Source organism: Ochotona princeps, chromosome 7 (genome assembly GCF_030435755.1).
Source record: "Ochotona princeps isolate mOchPri1 chromosome 7, mOchPri1.hap1, whole genome shotgun sequence".
Taxonomy (NCBI): Eukaryota; Metazoa; Chordata; class Mammalia; order Lagomorpha; family Ochotonidae; genus Ochotona; species Ochotona princeps.
Window position 1 is genome coordinate 80,995,202 of NC_080838.1, and position 14,945 is coordinate 81,010,146.

Genomic DNA, 14,945 nt, shown 5'->3' on the forward strand with positions numbered 1-14,945 from the left:
CATTTTACATACATGCCATTGGTTTTTAGGCCAGTGCCCGGTGTACTCTGGCCTCCCATTTGGCCTTGTATGAGCTGGTGAATGTTGCAGCCCGGCCCACCCCACAGCCTATTCAGGATGCACATTTGGGTGCTGCTGCCTTGACCAGTCCAGACTCTTGCGGGTTCCTTTACCTGTGATTGCTGGCAGGCTCCTTGGTCACACCTAGCTTAGTCCATAACCACCTAAAATTTAGGTTTACCAGTGGGGCCAAACTTTCTACAGGGTGTGGCCCACACATCCTGCACAGAGCCCACCCCAGGATAAGGTTCTAGAGTGCTAGTTAAAATTATGGACCTGCCTAATGTGACCAGTCTCCTGAATCAACATCATGTCAGGCAAAAAAATATCCTGCTAGACAATCCGGGGCTTACCTTTTGCATTATAGGTGTTCAAAGCTCAGCATTATTGAGTGATTAGAAGTTCTCCAAAAGAAGAGTTACTGGCGTTGGGAATCTTTAGGATTAACTCAGAACCCAGAAACAGTGGGGTCACCCTAGAGCTATCTAAGCAGCAATTCGGACATCCATTACCCCAGAGCTCCCCGGCCGGGCGGCCAGCAGGCAGAGCCTGGCACCACCTGGTGCCCTGGCCGCCCTGGATGAGGCCGAGGACTCGTTCACTGCCTTGCGGCAGTGTCTTTGGCGTGAGCCCCCAGCATTGGGTCCGACCCGGCAGGGGCACCCCCCACAGCCGCCACACTGTGAGGAGCGGCAGTTGCCCCCGAATCCCAAGGCCCGAACCCAAACTTAGTCCTTTCTTAAATTCTATACAAAATAAGCATTCCAAGGAAGACAGAAGCATGAGGGAATTCTGATGAAAATTTTTTTAAAAATCATGGCAACAGGGGCTGTCAGAATGAGGTAATGAAAAACAAAGATATGAGCGAGGGGCTGGACCAAAGTCCCTGGAGGAACTTCTCTCTTCAGCAAAGGAAAAATGAGGAACCAGAAATACATTCATCAGGCCCAGATGGACAAGCTGCTGACTTCTCTACCTGCTCCTTGTAACCTGCTTTAAGGCCAACAGGATTAAATAATTCAAGCATGGCTAGTTTCCCTGGCTGTGAACAGCTCTCCAAGGAACACGGCACCACAGCCTGGATTCCACACAGCCAAGGTCGAGATCATGTCTTCAGTCTCTACGAGCACAGCCTACACTCAGCTCCTCTCTGCTGCCCACAGCGTTTGTAGGAAGCCCATCAAGAGGCCAAATGGGATGGGCATTTGGCACAGAGGTTAAGCTGTCTCTTGGGATGCCCACATGTGTCCATGCAGGCCCTGGCTCCACTTCTGACCTTACCTTCCTTCAAAGGGATACCCTATGAGGCAGCAGAGATGGCTCCAGTAGTTGGGCCCCCGCTCCATGTGGGGATACCAGGATTGAGTTCCAGGATCCTGGCTTTTAATTATTGATTATTTTTATTTTTGATTATTTTTACATAATTGATCGGTGATTAGGGTCAAGGGCTACAGGAAGGTAGGTGAGATCACCATTTCCACATTCTCTTTTTCTGCCTTCCTGCATCTGGGGTAGAGGAGGGACGAGAAGCCACACCCAGGCTCCCAAATGCCTTTCTCTGTACCCTAGGATGGAGAACAGCCACCCAACACCACCCCAGGATCCCCAGTGGGGGGCATGCTCTGAGGGTTCTGCTCATGAGGTTTTGATAGTTCAACAGTTCTGAATTACTGCTGATCTCACCACTCCAAGCACAATGAAATCTCTCCAGAATCCACTGGTTGACACAGTCCACCTTAGAGTCTCTGTTTACCCAGGTATTCACTTGGCTGGGGTAGTAGATTGATTTGTTCTGTCCTCCATCCTCTGCTGTAGTACCAGGTATTCTCTGCAGACTCCAATATACTGCCATACCCTCCACGTGCATCTAGATATGCTGTCCACTGCTCCATCTAAGCCACTGAAGAGGCCTCGCTCTGACACATGCACTCCACGGTCAGACCATGGAATCTGCAATTCTCTTCATGGTTGGGGTTCTGAGTCCAGCAATTTAGTTGGGGGGGATCCTTACAGAAACTTCATCTGAGGTGATCCCAGAACGGATTCTTGTGTGTGCTTGCCAATACAGGGTCTGGTACAGTTCATCACCCCAATCAGCTTATGCACTGGCTGGTGGCTGAAATTGCTGAGTCAATTCTGTCTCCAGCCCTGTCTTCTACACAAATCAATGGATGTTGCAGCCCATCCCAATCCTGCCCACCACACACTCAACCTTCACGTACATTAGTGGGAGCTGCAGTTTAGTTGAAGCGACCTGCAATAACCCCCACCAGGCCCCCTGCCCTGGTTCCCGCGCTTGCCACTATGTAGCAGACTTGTCCAGTCTGTCCCATATCCCATTCAGCTCTCATACATGTCAATGGGCACTGTAGCCTAGTTCAACCCAACCAGCCCCACTATCCACATGCTGGCAAGTGCCACTCTCTGTCTACTCATGCCTGCTCCAGGCCTGGTTCTCATGCTCACCAATGGGAGTGGCAACCCAACATGGAGGTGCCTAATATTTCCCAATTGGACCTACTCTTACTCCCAGATATTGCACTCTCCAGGTGGTATTGCAATTCCAGTTGACAGAATTTGCCCCCCATGCCAACATCTGACAGTTGAAGCTGCAGCAAAGCCCAACCAGTCCACACCCATTCTGACTTAGGCATGCACCAGTAGGAACAGTCAACCCAGCCTGGTCTGCCCCCATCCCAACTCACACTCTCCAATGGGGGTGGTAATCCAGCAGAGAAGCCATCCACAGCCCCCCTTACCGCCTTTGCCCCCTCCCCTGCTGGGTCTTATATGTGCTGGTTGGGTGCTGTGGCCCAGTCTGGCATGCCCCACCTCTCCTCGGCATCTGCCAGTGGGTGCTGTAGCCTGGCTGTGCCAGGCCCATTCCCAATTCCAGCTCACACTGGTGGGGGCTATAGCCTAGCCCAGCCCAGCTTGATCCCAGTCCTGGCCCTCATGTGAACTGGCTTGTGTTGTGGCCCAATCTGGCCTGACCCACACTCCATTCTGGTGCTTGGATTCACCAGCAGGTGATATGAACTGGCCCAGTCTGGTTTACCCCTTACCTGGGTCAAATGTATGCAGGTGGGTACCATTCCCTGGCCTGGTCTGGGCTGCTCCCTATTGTGGTTCTTGAGCCCACCTGCAGGGACTATGTCCCAACAGAGAAGTGACCAAGCTCCTCCATCAGAACCTCTCCCAGTGTCAGATCTCACGCACACCAGTGGATCCATGGGCCAGCCCTGCTTAGTCTATCTCCTGAACTAGCAAGAACAATGGCCTTTCCTGACTGGCCTTCATCTATTCTAGTTTTTACTGCTGGGTATTACAGCCCAGCCAAGCCTGGTCCACACCCAGACACAGCTCACACATGGCTCAACAGGGACAGAGACCTAGCCTATCCAATCCTATACCTACCCTGGTTCTTACAAGCACCAGCGGGTGCTGGACTCTAGCCCAGTATGGTGCACCCCAGATCCAGTCAACACTTGTGCTGAGGGACACTGTAGTCATGCCCAGACTAGACAGCAGCTCTACTCTGGACTTCACACTCACCAGTGGGAACCACAACCCAGCCAGGGCATCCCCTTAGCTCCCCAACCAGACCTGTTCCCAGTCACAGATCATAGGAGTGCCAGTGGTTGCTCAGACCCAGCTTGGCATAGTCCCTCACCTGTCTTGGTCTTTACCTTTGGATGCTGTAGCCTGGCCTGCCCCAGCCTCTCCTAGTCCCAACTCTCACTGGCGGGTGCTGCAACCTGGCCCTACTCAGTTTGCTCCCATCCCTTGCTCATGCAAACTGGTAGGTGTGACAACCTAAACCAGTATGATCTGCACTCTAGCCTGGTTTCTGCACTTGCTGCTGAACTAAAGTTTACTTTACCCTGCCTGGTCCACCTACTCCCAAAACCAGCCCACACACTAGCCAACAGTTGGAGCTACCTTGCCCAACCTGCCTGACTCGCAGACTTGGACTACGTGTTCACCAGCAGGAGCTATGACCCACTAGGGAAGTTTCCCAAGTTCCCCTACTCGGCCCACTCCCAGCTCTCACACATGCCAGTGAGTACTAGGCCCTTGCCTGGCACAGCCTGCTTCTACATCTTGGCTTAGTATGAGCTGGTGAATGTTGCAGCCCAGTCCACTCCACACCCTGTTTTAAGATACAAATGCGGGTGTCGCAGCCTGGACCTGCCCAAAATATTCCCGGTCCCTGTACCCAGGAGTGTTGGCAGGTTCCATGACCACACCTAGCTCAGCTGATCCTCACCTCAACTCATGAGCTAACCAGAGGGACTTGCATTTCCACAGGGTTTGGCAAACATATCTCCCACAGACTCTACCCCTGGACCTGGTTCTCTGATGTGCTGGTTAGTGCCATATCCCTGCCTAATGTGACCCATCCTTTGTTCCAACATTCAGTCAGGCATTGGGATCTAGCCCTTCCAGGCAGGCCGACAGACCTGTTTTCATGTGGACTGGCAATGAGGTGGCCAGCCATGTTCCATGCTAACAAGTCCAACTCAGGACTCCCATGTGGGCTGGTGCATGAGTCTGACCCATACTGATCTTCCAGTCTCTCCCCTCCAAACCACCAGGTCTCAGTCCCCTCGCTTACCTGCAAGTACACTGGTCCTGTCGTTGAATGTCTGTCAGGATTCATTCCTCACCTACACGTGCTGTGGCTTTACACATGGATGTTCTTAGGCAGTAATTCCAGACCCCCAAGATCCCAGAGCTCGCTGCCTGGGAAATCAGACACCTGTACCTCTGAGCAGACCTGGACTCTGCCCACCAACATGGCAATGGTGGGCAGAGCCATGATCCTGAGCATGCCCAGAGCCGTCTGAGATCCACCCACAGAATGATCACTGCGGACAGAGGAAATTCTCGGACCTCAGGTTTGGACAAGCCTAGAATTCGCCCAGTGCTCGGCAGCAGTGGATGGGGTGCTAGGCTCCCCAGCAGGAAGCCTGGCCCAGCACAGGACTGTGGCTGAGAGACTGAGACACCTGCACCTCTGAGCAGACTTACCTGGACTCCCCAGGCTCCTGGCTTTAACCTGACCCAGCCTTGCTGTTACAGGCATTTGAGAAGTGAATCAGCAGATGGAAGATCTCTTTCTCTCTCTCGCGCGCGCGCTCTCTCTCTCTCTCTCTCTCTCTCTCTCTCCCTGTCTCTCTTTTCTCTCTCTCTCTCTTTGCCTTTCAAAATAAATGAAAGCAAATTTTAAAAAGTTAATTCTGGGCCTGGCGGTGTGGCCAAGCAGCTAAAGTCCTCGCCTTGAACGCCCTGGGATCCCATATGGGAGCCGGTTCTAATCCCGGCAGCTCCACTTCCCATCCAGCTCCCTGCTTGTGGCCTGGGAAAGCAGTCGAGGATGGCCCAAAGACTTGGGACCCTGCACCCGCGTGGGAGACCCGGAAGAGGTTCCTGGTTCCCGGCTTCGGATCCGCGCAGCACCGGCCGTTGTGGCTCACTTGGGGAGTGAATCATCGGATGGAAGATCTTCCTCTGTCTCTCCTCATCTCTGTATATCTGACTTTGTAATAAAGTAAACAAATCTTTAAAAAAAAAAGTTAATTCTGTGTGATTGGTCCTCAATCAACAGTAAACCCTATTCACTCATCCCTAACACGTCCTAACAAGAACAATGCAGTATTAAATACACTCTGGGTTCCCAGTGCCCATGACTGCTCAACTGTTCATATCCCCAAGGAGAAGGTTTAGGGCAAACACTGACCGTGTGCAGGTTTTCAGCCTGACCCTGGACTGGACACGAATCCTGTTCAAAATGCTATGAGCTCAGGACAGACCAGCTTCTGAATCCTAACAACAGCGATCCAGCAGGCACAACGGTCTGCTCCGATGTGTTCCAACTGTAATTAAAACACAGTGTCCCAGGGCTCCCACTTCACGTTGATTGATGAACTAAAGTAACTGACAGTAAGGTGGTTTCTACAATAATGCCAACGCTGCGCTCAGCCAAACTAATTTCAAAAACAAGGGTGCCAAGGACATCCTGTCCATCCAAGATCACCGTGGCGGAACTTGTAAGATCAGAGGAACATCATCCATTTGGAAACTGATCTTGATGTAGGTGGAAAATACTGAGCTCCGAAGCTCTTCACTTGCTCGCATTCCCAAGATGGGTCTGGAAGAAGCTCTCGATGTTCCTGGGGCTTCCCTTACTTCATCCAAAGCTCTAGCTCTCTGCTCTCCCCTCTGGAGGAACGACCACCAACCTTTCACTCTATCCACCAGTTAACCTCCTTCCAGTGCAGTCTGTCTTCACCCCTGCCCAGTTTCCACAGGGGATAGGCTCCAGGACCCACAAGGAAGCCAACCTCAAGGATGCTCATCTTCTAGAAATGCCTCGCTACTTATACACAGCCCACATACGTCCTCCCACAATCTGGAAATCCTCTGGTTTATTTAAAATACATAAGACAAGGCAAATTACCTGATACACTGGATTGTCTGGGGAGCAAAGTCCACACATCTTCAGGACAAATATTTTCCAAGCTATGCCAACTGTTTTGTACGTTTGTACAAACAAAGTAAGTATATGATCACTGTTCACTCTGTGTCCCTCACCAGAGGCCTGTCCAAGTACATGCTCCTGTGTGCCAGCAACTGGCATAGAACTGACCTTTGGGAACCACTGTGTCTGTCTGCTGGCCCAACCAGCTAGGCCTTGCCCAACCCTAAGGACCAGAACCGTGAAGTGATATGCTTGAGGTCTCTTGGCCAAGAGGAGGTGAAGCTGGGCCTTACAACCAGGCCTCTCAACTGCCAGTCAAAGGAAACGTCACTCCTGCCTCTGATCACTCCCAGGGCTTTATGTGCAGCACCTGTCTTAGTCCGCTCGGGCTGCCAAGACAAACCCAAACCTCCCGGTGTCGGAGGCGGGAAAGCCCCTGGAGTAGAGGAGGCTGTAAAACCACCCGGTCTGGTCCTGCTAAAGCAACTATAGGTTGGACTCAAAATTCAGTAAATCTACAGTAGGTCAGCTGTCAAATTGGTAAATTTGTGTGAGCTGCAAGTATGGTATAAATATCCAAATAGCCCTGGGCAAAGAAAAGGGTACCCCTCCCTGGCTCTAGCCCTCCACTCATCTGTTTTCCCTGACCCACTCCTGCAGCATTGTCTCCTTCCACACAGGTGCCCACCGCCTGCCATGCCATCACCGCCATGCCCACCCAGTCCCCTGTCACTGTAGCAGAGCTCTCCACCTCTTTCCACACATCAGCTCCATATTCCCCCTCCCCATCCAGCTCCAGCACAGCTTCCTCTGTCAGCTCTACCTCATTCCACCCTCCATCCCTAGAAGACTCAAGTCGCTGAGGTCTCCCGGCACCCACACCTCGGTTCACGGCACACTGTGTGCCCTGCCCTGTCCTTTACTGGACTATTTTCCTATTCTCTGCCCAACTCCATGGCACCTGGCGTAAAGGGCAGAAACATGGGAGGACGTCAGGGGAGGAATGCTTCCTTGGACCCAACCACATTCAAGATGACTTCCAAGTGCTGGCATAGGAGCCCAATGCCGCAGTGACTGCCCCCAACAATCCAAAGGAGAAAAAACCCACATAACTGCTAGGAAAGCGGATATGTGAGCAAAGACAACAGCAGACAAAATCAGCAAATGAACTGTGAACCATACAGCACTGTTCTCTGCAACAAAAGAGCAATGCTCCGCATCCCCCCCAAGGTAGAAACTTCAACAAAAGGTAGAAGGGCTTGGGGCCGAGCTCTCCCTCTGTCGCACTTAAGCGGTCCCCAAACATTGCTCTTGTCCTGCTCTGCCCTCAGAGTACCCAACACATGATGCCTGTGCAGTACAGGTGTGCTGCCATGAGATGTCATGGGTCCCTGGTGACCCTGGCAGGCTGTGATGGACACAGACATGGAGTTTTCTTCCCATCATAACACAGGCTTACTCAGAGAGGGCCACCTTGCTTTGTTTCTCTGTACTGAAGAACCATGGCTGTTTCTCTCTCTCTCTTTCTCTCTCTCTCTCTCTCTCTCTCTCTCACACACACACACACACACACTCACACTCACACACACACACACGCAAAATAATCCACTGAAAATTGGGACAAGTATTTAGCCCAGCAGGTAAGATGCAAGCTAAGACACCCACATCTCATAGGAATGCCTGGGTTCAACTTCCCTCCAGTGCAGACCCTGGGAGGCAACGAGTGATAGCTCAAGCCACTGGCTTCCTAGGCTCCACACAGGGGATACCGACAGAGCTGCTAGTTACTAGATCTACCCACAGCTCTGTTCTACTGTTGCACTTGCAGAATGACCCGGAGTGGGGACTGTCTCAGCAAATGACCTGTGAACTCATAACACAGTTTTCTGCAACATTGTTTTTTCGAAGTTTTTTTTTAAGATTTATTTATTTTTATTGGAAAGGCATGTTTACAGAGAGAAGGAGAAACAGAAAGATCCATCCACTCCTTAAGTGGCTGCAAGGGCTAGAGCTGAGCCTATCCAAAGCCAGGAGCCAAGAGCTCCTTCCAAGTCTCCCACGTGGGTGCAGGGTCCCAAGGCTTTGGGCCACTTGCCACTGCTTTCCCAGGCCACAAGCGGGATGGAAAAGATGGAAAGTGTAGCAGCCAGGATATGAACCAGTGCCCATAATAGGATCCCGGGTATGCAAGACGAGGACTTTTGCCTATAGACTACCATGCCAGGCCGTAAAATGCTTTTAAAAGCACAAGAAAAAGCAAGACCTGGGAATGTTTTTATATTCTGGATCATCATAGAACTTCCTCCACCTGCCACACTCTGCCTTCTAAATGGCTACATTCATGAGCAGCAATAGCTAGGGTGGGGTGCAAGGGTTAACTGCAGCGTCAGAAGCTTCCTGTTGAAATGGTTCAGCATGTACAGTTATGCGGCCAGTGATAACAAATTGATGGCACCTTAGCACTCAGCAAGGGCCAAGAGAAAGACCAGAGCCAAGGCCCCAGGACAGCAACATCCTCTTTCTCCCCACAGCTCTCTTCCTTCTAGAAGGCTGAGCCTGAGTGCATTGCTGCTGGGTCCATAGAAGCTCAACTTAGCGCCATTGGAGATTCACCTCATGTACAGTCTCCTTCCTGGACTGCCACCGTGATCCACGGATCCCAGAACTGAAACTGTGAATGATTACTAGCAGGGGATTCCCACAAGTTCATGGGGGAAAAAAATGGAAATAAACCATGTTTGTGCCAATGCAACCGTATTTTTGAAATCCATGCATTTTTTTCCACGCTATACATTTTGTCTTATGCAGGAATTTCAAAAACATTTTTTCACAGAAACAAACTTGTCTTATTTCTCTTCCCCCCGCAAACTTTTGGAAATACCCTATGTTTTAGCACGTTTTCTCAGAACTAAATAAAGCATGACCCCTGACCACAGGGGAAAGTAAACTCGAGCTTCCACGGTAACCCCATGAGCAAAACAGAGCTGCCTCCCCGAGTTCGTGGGCATTTGTGTTTGCACACACAACTGGCATAATGTGTACACACAACCTGACCAAGTCTACCAGACACGACTTGAGCACCGATCGTGCAGTGTGGGGCACCACACAATCCCCAAGTCAGTGGTCCTCAAGGAGCTCAGAGGCCCTGTCACGCCGAGCGCCTGACCTGTGAGCTGGGCAGGGTCACAGGCCAAGGAAAAGTCAGCTCCGTACCTGACCTCTGACCCTCAGCCCTCTCCCCAGCGCCACCCAGGAGGCCGACCACGCACGCCAGGAATGTGAACCACGGCCATAATGGGCGGCATTCATTTCAGCCACATTTTCTCCAAGCCAACACAGAACCTTATTATTTCAACACATCACTAACATCACAATTGTTTCTGATACTTTTTAAAGGCACTTTCTTCATAGCCAAGCATCTGATTTGGCCTGGCTGCGTAGGACCAGCAGGTCCCTATGGACAGCGCAGACCTAGGTGAGATCTCGTGACACTAGAAGTGACTTTGAATAGAGGCAGGCACAGACAGTTGAGAACAAGCGGTGCTCAGGACCACCATAAAACATTTTCCTGGAAAGTTCTCAGCCTCTGTATTCTCATTCAAACTGGTATGTTTCTCCTGTTTCGCTTGTATTTTTTTTTTTTTTAATTCCATGGAATGGGAACTACAAAAAGATAAGATTAGCCTGTGGGTGAGCACATTACAGAACTCCCAGCAGGTGCAGGACCCCTCAGGACATCGGAGAACTGCGGAATGGAGGCGGGAGCCAGAAACAGCAAAGTGGGACTACAAGACACCCGTTTGCTTTGTAAGCGTCGTTACTTCCCACGTAGTAAGAGAGCCTCTTACTATGTATGGAACACGATTTTGCACGCACTTCTGGAATAGCTTCTCCAATTACTTAGCATCTCACAGGAAAAGCTTCCCCCGGCTCCTCCCACGTGGTCTTGCTGATTAGCGGCTTTGAGATGAGGGAGCCACCTCTGCCAGATGGCAGGTCTGGGCGAGATCAGAGAACAAAGCCAAGCTAACTGGCCATGCCAGGAACTGAACCTGTGACCCCGACCTCATCAACTGGTGAGAAGAATGGTTAACTCCTCGCCAGAAGGCATGAGGGCAGCTGTCTCCTCAACAGAGACAGGGGAGCTCAGGCACCTGTTACAGGGACACTCCAGGAGGGGAAAGTCACTCCACAGCGACTCACAGCTTTTCCGAAGGAGGGCAACCTGCAAGTCACCAGCAGGCTGAAGTATTTCCCAAAAAGTCTGTCTTTTGCTCTGCTACTTTTCAGAGAGTCCCAGGGTCAGAAGCAAGTTTATTCACATTTCTCCTTAGCCCCAGAGGGGTGCCCTTCTAGGAGCGCCACCAACATCTACAAGAGTTGGTGACAATTTTAAAATTTGATCCAAATTATTTAAGATTTTCATTTTTGACATTTGAAATGATACTACCTTTTCATGCACAGACTTGATCCATCAGAGAAGCTTTTATACATTGTGGTTCCGTTTCTGTCTAATAACAACTCTTCAAAGTTTCTACTCTAGTTTGTTTCCATAAATTGCTTAAGATTTTTTGGGGGGGGGTTGTGGGTTAAGAGTTTTTGCCCCGGTGCAGTAGCCTAGCAATTAAAATCCTCACCTTGCATGCACCAGGATCCCATATGGGCGCTGGTTCATGTTCTGGAGGCCCCACTTCCCATCCAGCTCCCTGCCTGTGGCCTGGGAAAGCAGTCAAGGATGGCCCAAAGCCTTGGGACCCTGCCCCCACGTGGGAGACCTGGAAGAAGCTCCTGGTTCCTGATCGGCTCAGGTCTGGTTGTTGTGGTCAGTTGCAGAGCAAATCAGATGGAAGATCTTTCTGTCTCTCTTTTTCTTTGTAAATCTACCCTTGCAATAAAATTAAATAAATCTTTTAAACAGCACAGAACATTAATAGGATCACTGAGGGTGATTTGTTACAAGTACCTGACAAAATAAACCCTTTTTCCTGCCGTAGGATTTGGAGACCAATCAACGCACGACAGCTCAGTGGCTCTCAGAACTCCACTTGCACCTCAACCACAGCCAGCACACGTGGCATCTTCTTACAGCTCCTCCGCTCATGTCTCTTCCGAACATGAATTAGACTTTTGGGAAAAATTACCAATTCAATGACGATGCCAAAAAACCCGAAGAACTACTCCCAAGTCTTGACATCAAAGAATGGCTGAAGCCAGAATGGATTCTGTTTGTACCCAGTGTGCCTCCTTTGCATGCTTCCTTCCACAGCGAGTGGATTCTCAACACCTCGTTTAGGTTGTTACAGAAGACACATAATACTGTCAGGAAATTGTTACAGTGTGGGGGTTGGAGAGAGCCCCACATGACTCCCCTCTTCACCCCTTACAAACCGTGGGAGCTTGGGTAAGTTCACAACAACTTGTTGGAGTCTTCATTTCAGTTATCAAGTAGAAACACAAGGCCCACTGACAGGGCGGTTGTGAAAACCAAATTAGATAACATACATAAATAGAAGGCTTAGCAGAGTGCACTCAGCATGCTGAATACCAACAAATGGTAGTTCCCACAAAGAAATGCTCAAGAAACTACTTTAATCTGTAGACTGGGGACTAGGTTACCAAGAAGTGATGAGACACTGCAGTAGGCATCTCTACTCCCGTATGAAAGGACTCCCCCAAATGAAACTGGTACATGACAACAGGATGGTGGACTTTCTGCCATTGTCTACACCTACAACGGCATAATGCACTTCAATAGCAGAATGATGAGTGTTTTTGGAGGACTGCACTGTTGTGATAATAAAGGGGAATTTGGTGGGGGGAGGAATTGTATTATGAAAAATAAAAAATGTTTACATGTAGTAGCATCAAGAGTACTGAAAACCAATAAAAATATATATGAAGAAACTGCTTTGAGGTATAGTTTAATACTCGAATTTTAACTGATGTAGTAAGCCACTGGAAGGAAAAATACCAGATTCAGCAAGTTTTCCCTATTGTCCTTCACCTCAGTGGTCCGGAGCACCAATGGCACGGGACAGGGGAGCCTTTCCCTGGTCTCCCACACCGGTGCACAAGCCTGGCTTCTAGGGCTCCTACTGTGTGCCAGGAACTGCAGGGAACCGGATCAGAAGTTGAGTAACTGGTATCCACACGGGACGCTGGCATCACAGGTGGCGCCTAGCCCCATACACCACCACATGGGTGCCATACAATAAATCTTGAAAACAAGAGCTACCCAGAAGGTAAACGTTGTTGTGAGCTCTTGTAGGAGTGTGACTTTGCTGGGGCTGCAGCTGTCCTGAAGGTGCTCCTGGACCCAGAGGGAAGGCTCTCAGGAGAGATGCGGCTTCTGTGACGTGGTCTCACCAGCCAGAGAAGGTTCACCCAGCCACCCAGGAGGCCCCACTCCTTGCAGAAACGGCCATCAGAGGCCATCACAAGGAAAGTGGACACAGTTTCCAGCACGCAGGTCTCCAGAACACGACCATCAGCTACTAGGACGCCGACCAAGCCCAGCTGGCCGTGGCACGCCTTCTCCACGGGAATTTTCATTTATTCATTCTTTCTGCAACTATTTATTGAACACCCCCTATGTGCCAGCCTAGCAACAATAACAGAAAAACAACAAAGGGGCTGAAAGACCACCGCTTGCCCTGGAGGACATCACGGATGAAGTCGGGCTCCAAAACTGCGGAAGAGAGGAGTGTCCAACACAGCGGCCTTTCGGTCCAGGCCCTCAGAGGCACCGATGTGGCCGTGTTGGCTTCTCAAGGCCGGTACCCTAAGTGTGTCAAGTCCGTATTTCCGGCTTCTGAGGCCAAAAGCAGTGTTGTTCTCCAATTCATTGCCACATCTTTACACTCCCGGTCTACCCCAGTGACGGTAAAATGAGACTTTGCAGGAAACACATTTCAAGTCACCCAGAGGGAGGGAGAAAGGAGGCTGCCACTTTCCTTGCACGTTTCTGCCTGAAATAATCCACACAGCCCCCGAGCAGCCCCCCCCAGCGCACCTCCGGAGGTTTCTAAGACACTGTCTCTGATTTGTTGTTGTTGTTTAATTTCTCTTCCAGTTTGTTCTTGAAAGCACTAGACTAGGATTCCTCTCCCCCAAGAGGAAAACAGATGGCAAGGAAGGTTCTGCCCTGTGTTGACTTTGTGAGGCCAAACAGCAAATCTCACAGCTACTCTGGGCGACTCAGCCACAAGCTAAGCAGCTCAGTTTCTGCCACAGGACGCGGCTGAAGGACCGGGTGCGCCAACCGCCTGGTTCTTCGTATGGGCACCACTCCCTGTCCACGCCCCTGCCCCAACCCCCAGCTCCTCGCTCTCTCTCCCCCCCACCTACAGCGTCTCCGGCCATGATTTCTAAAAGCATATTAAAATGTCACCGTGCAGGACTCTGGTTCCTAGGTGGTCTTCTTGGCACGCACACACACACACATACCTCTCCCCAATTCCTGCACAGAATCAGCACGGAATTCGGGATTCTGCGGATGATGCCCTCCGCCTCCGTTTTGACAGCATCCAACCTAGGTCCACTCCTGCTCCCGCCGTGTTCACGGACCCTCGGTCACCAACCCCCCAACGCATCCTAAGGCTCGGCAGGTCCCATCTCGCCTCTGTGGGGGACTAGCCCCCCAGAGAGCCGCCAGCAGCCCAACGCAGGGTCGGATCCCGAAGCGCCTCGACAGCCCCAGCCCCTCCGGCGGCCGGGAAACCTTTGTCTCGCCCCCCCACCACCACCAGCCCGGCCGTTAGAGACGCTGCATTTGACACCAGCGGCGGGAGTTTGTAGGCAACGCGGTAACAGCGGTTGAACAAAGCCGCGGCAGCCGGTGCAGGGACCCGGCTCGGAGCCGGGTCGGCGGGCGGCCGGCACCCCGGGGTGCCGGGTCCCATCGCCACGCGGGAAGGCAGGCGGGCGAGGAGTCGGGGGGCGGGGGAAAGGACTCACGCTCTGCCGGCAAGTTCCGGGGCGCAGCCCCCTGCCAGGTGCAGATGCTGGCGAGGGAGAGGAGGCAAGCAGGGAGGGTCCGCGCCCCCACGCGCGCCCCGAGGACCCGCCCGCTGGCCCCCATTGTCTGGCCCCGGCCGCGGGGCCGGGGAGGCGCTCACCTGAGCTCCCGGCGCCGGGCGCCCGCGGGCTGGCCGGGGTGGCGGTGCTGGGCGCGACGCGGCGGCAGGCGCACGGCGGGCTCCGCAGCAGCAGCAGCAGCAGCGGCCCGGGCAGCGCACCCGCCTCTCAGGCGGCCGCGGCCTCCATTGCTGTCCCTGCCGCCGCCGCCGCGCGGCACTGCGCGCCGTGGTCACATGCTCCGCCCGCGCCTCGGGCGCTCGGACCCGCGCCGCCGCCCCGCCCGGGCCTCCCCACCCCGGCCGAGCGCGTGTCGGAGGATAGC

The 14,945-nt window shown here is 52.1% G+C and overlaps 1 protein-coding gene across 1 annotated transcript in view; it reads right to left on the reverse strand.

Annotated features, from left to right (window-relative positions):
* The window catches only part of CRACD (capping protein inhibiting regulator of actin dynamics), a 196,883-nt gene extending 182,143 nt beyond the window's left edge, over positions 1-14,740 (reverse strand). Inside the window, exon 1 of the mRNA XM_058667279.1 lies at positions 14,662-14,740. The gene's annotated coding sequence lies outside the window, so the exon portion shown is untranslated. The remainder of the gene's footprint in view (positions 1-14,661) is intronic.
* Positions 14,741-14,945: the final 205 nt, after the last annotated feature.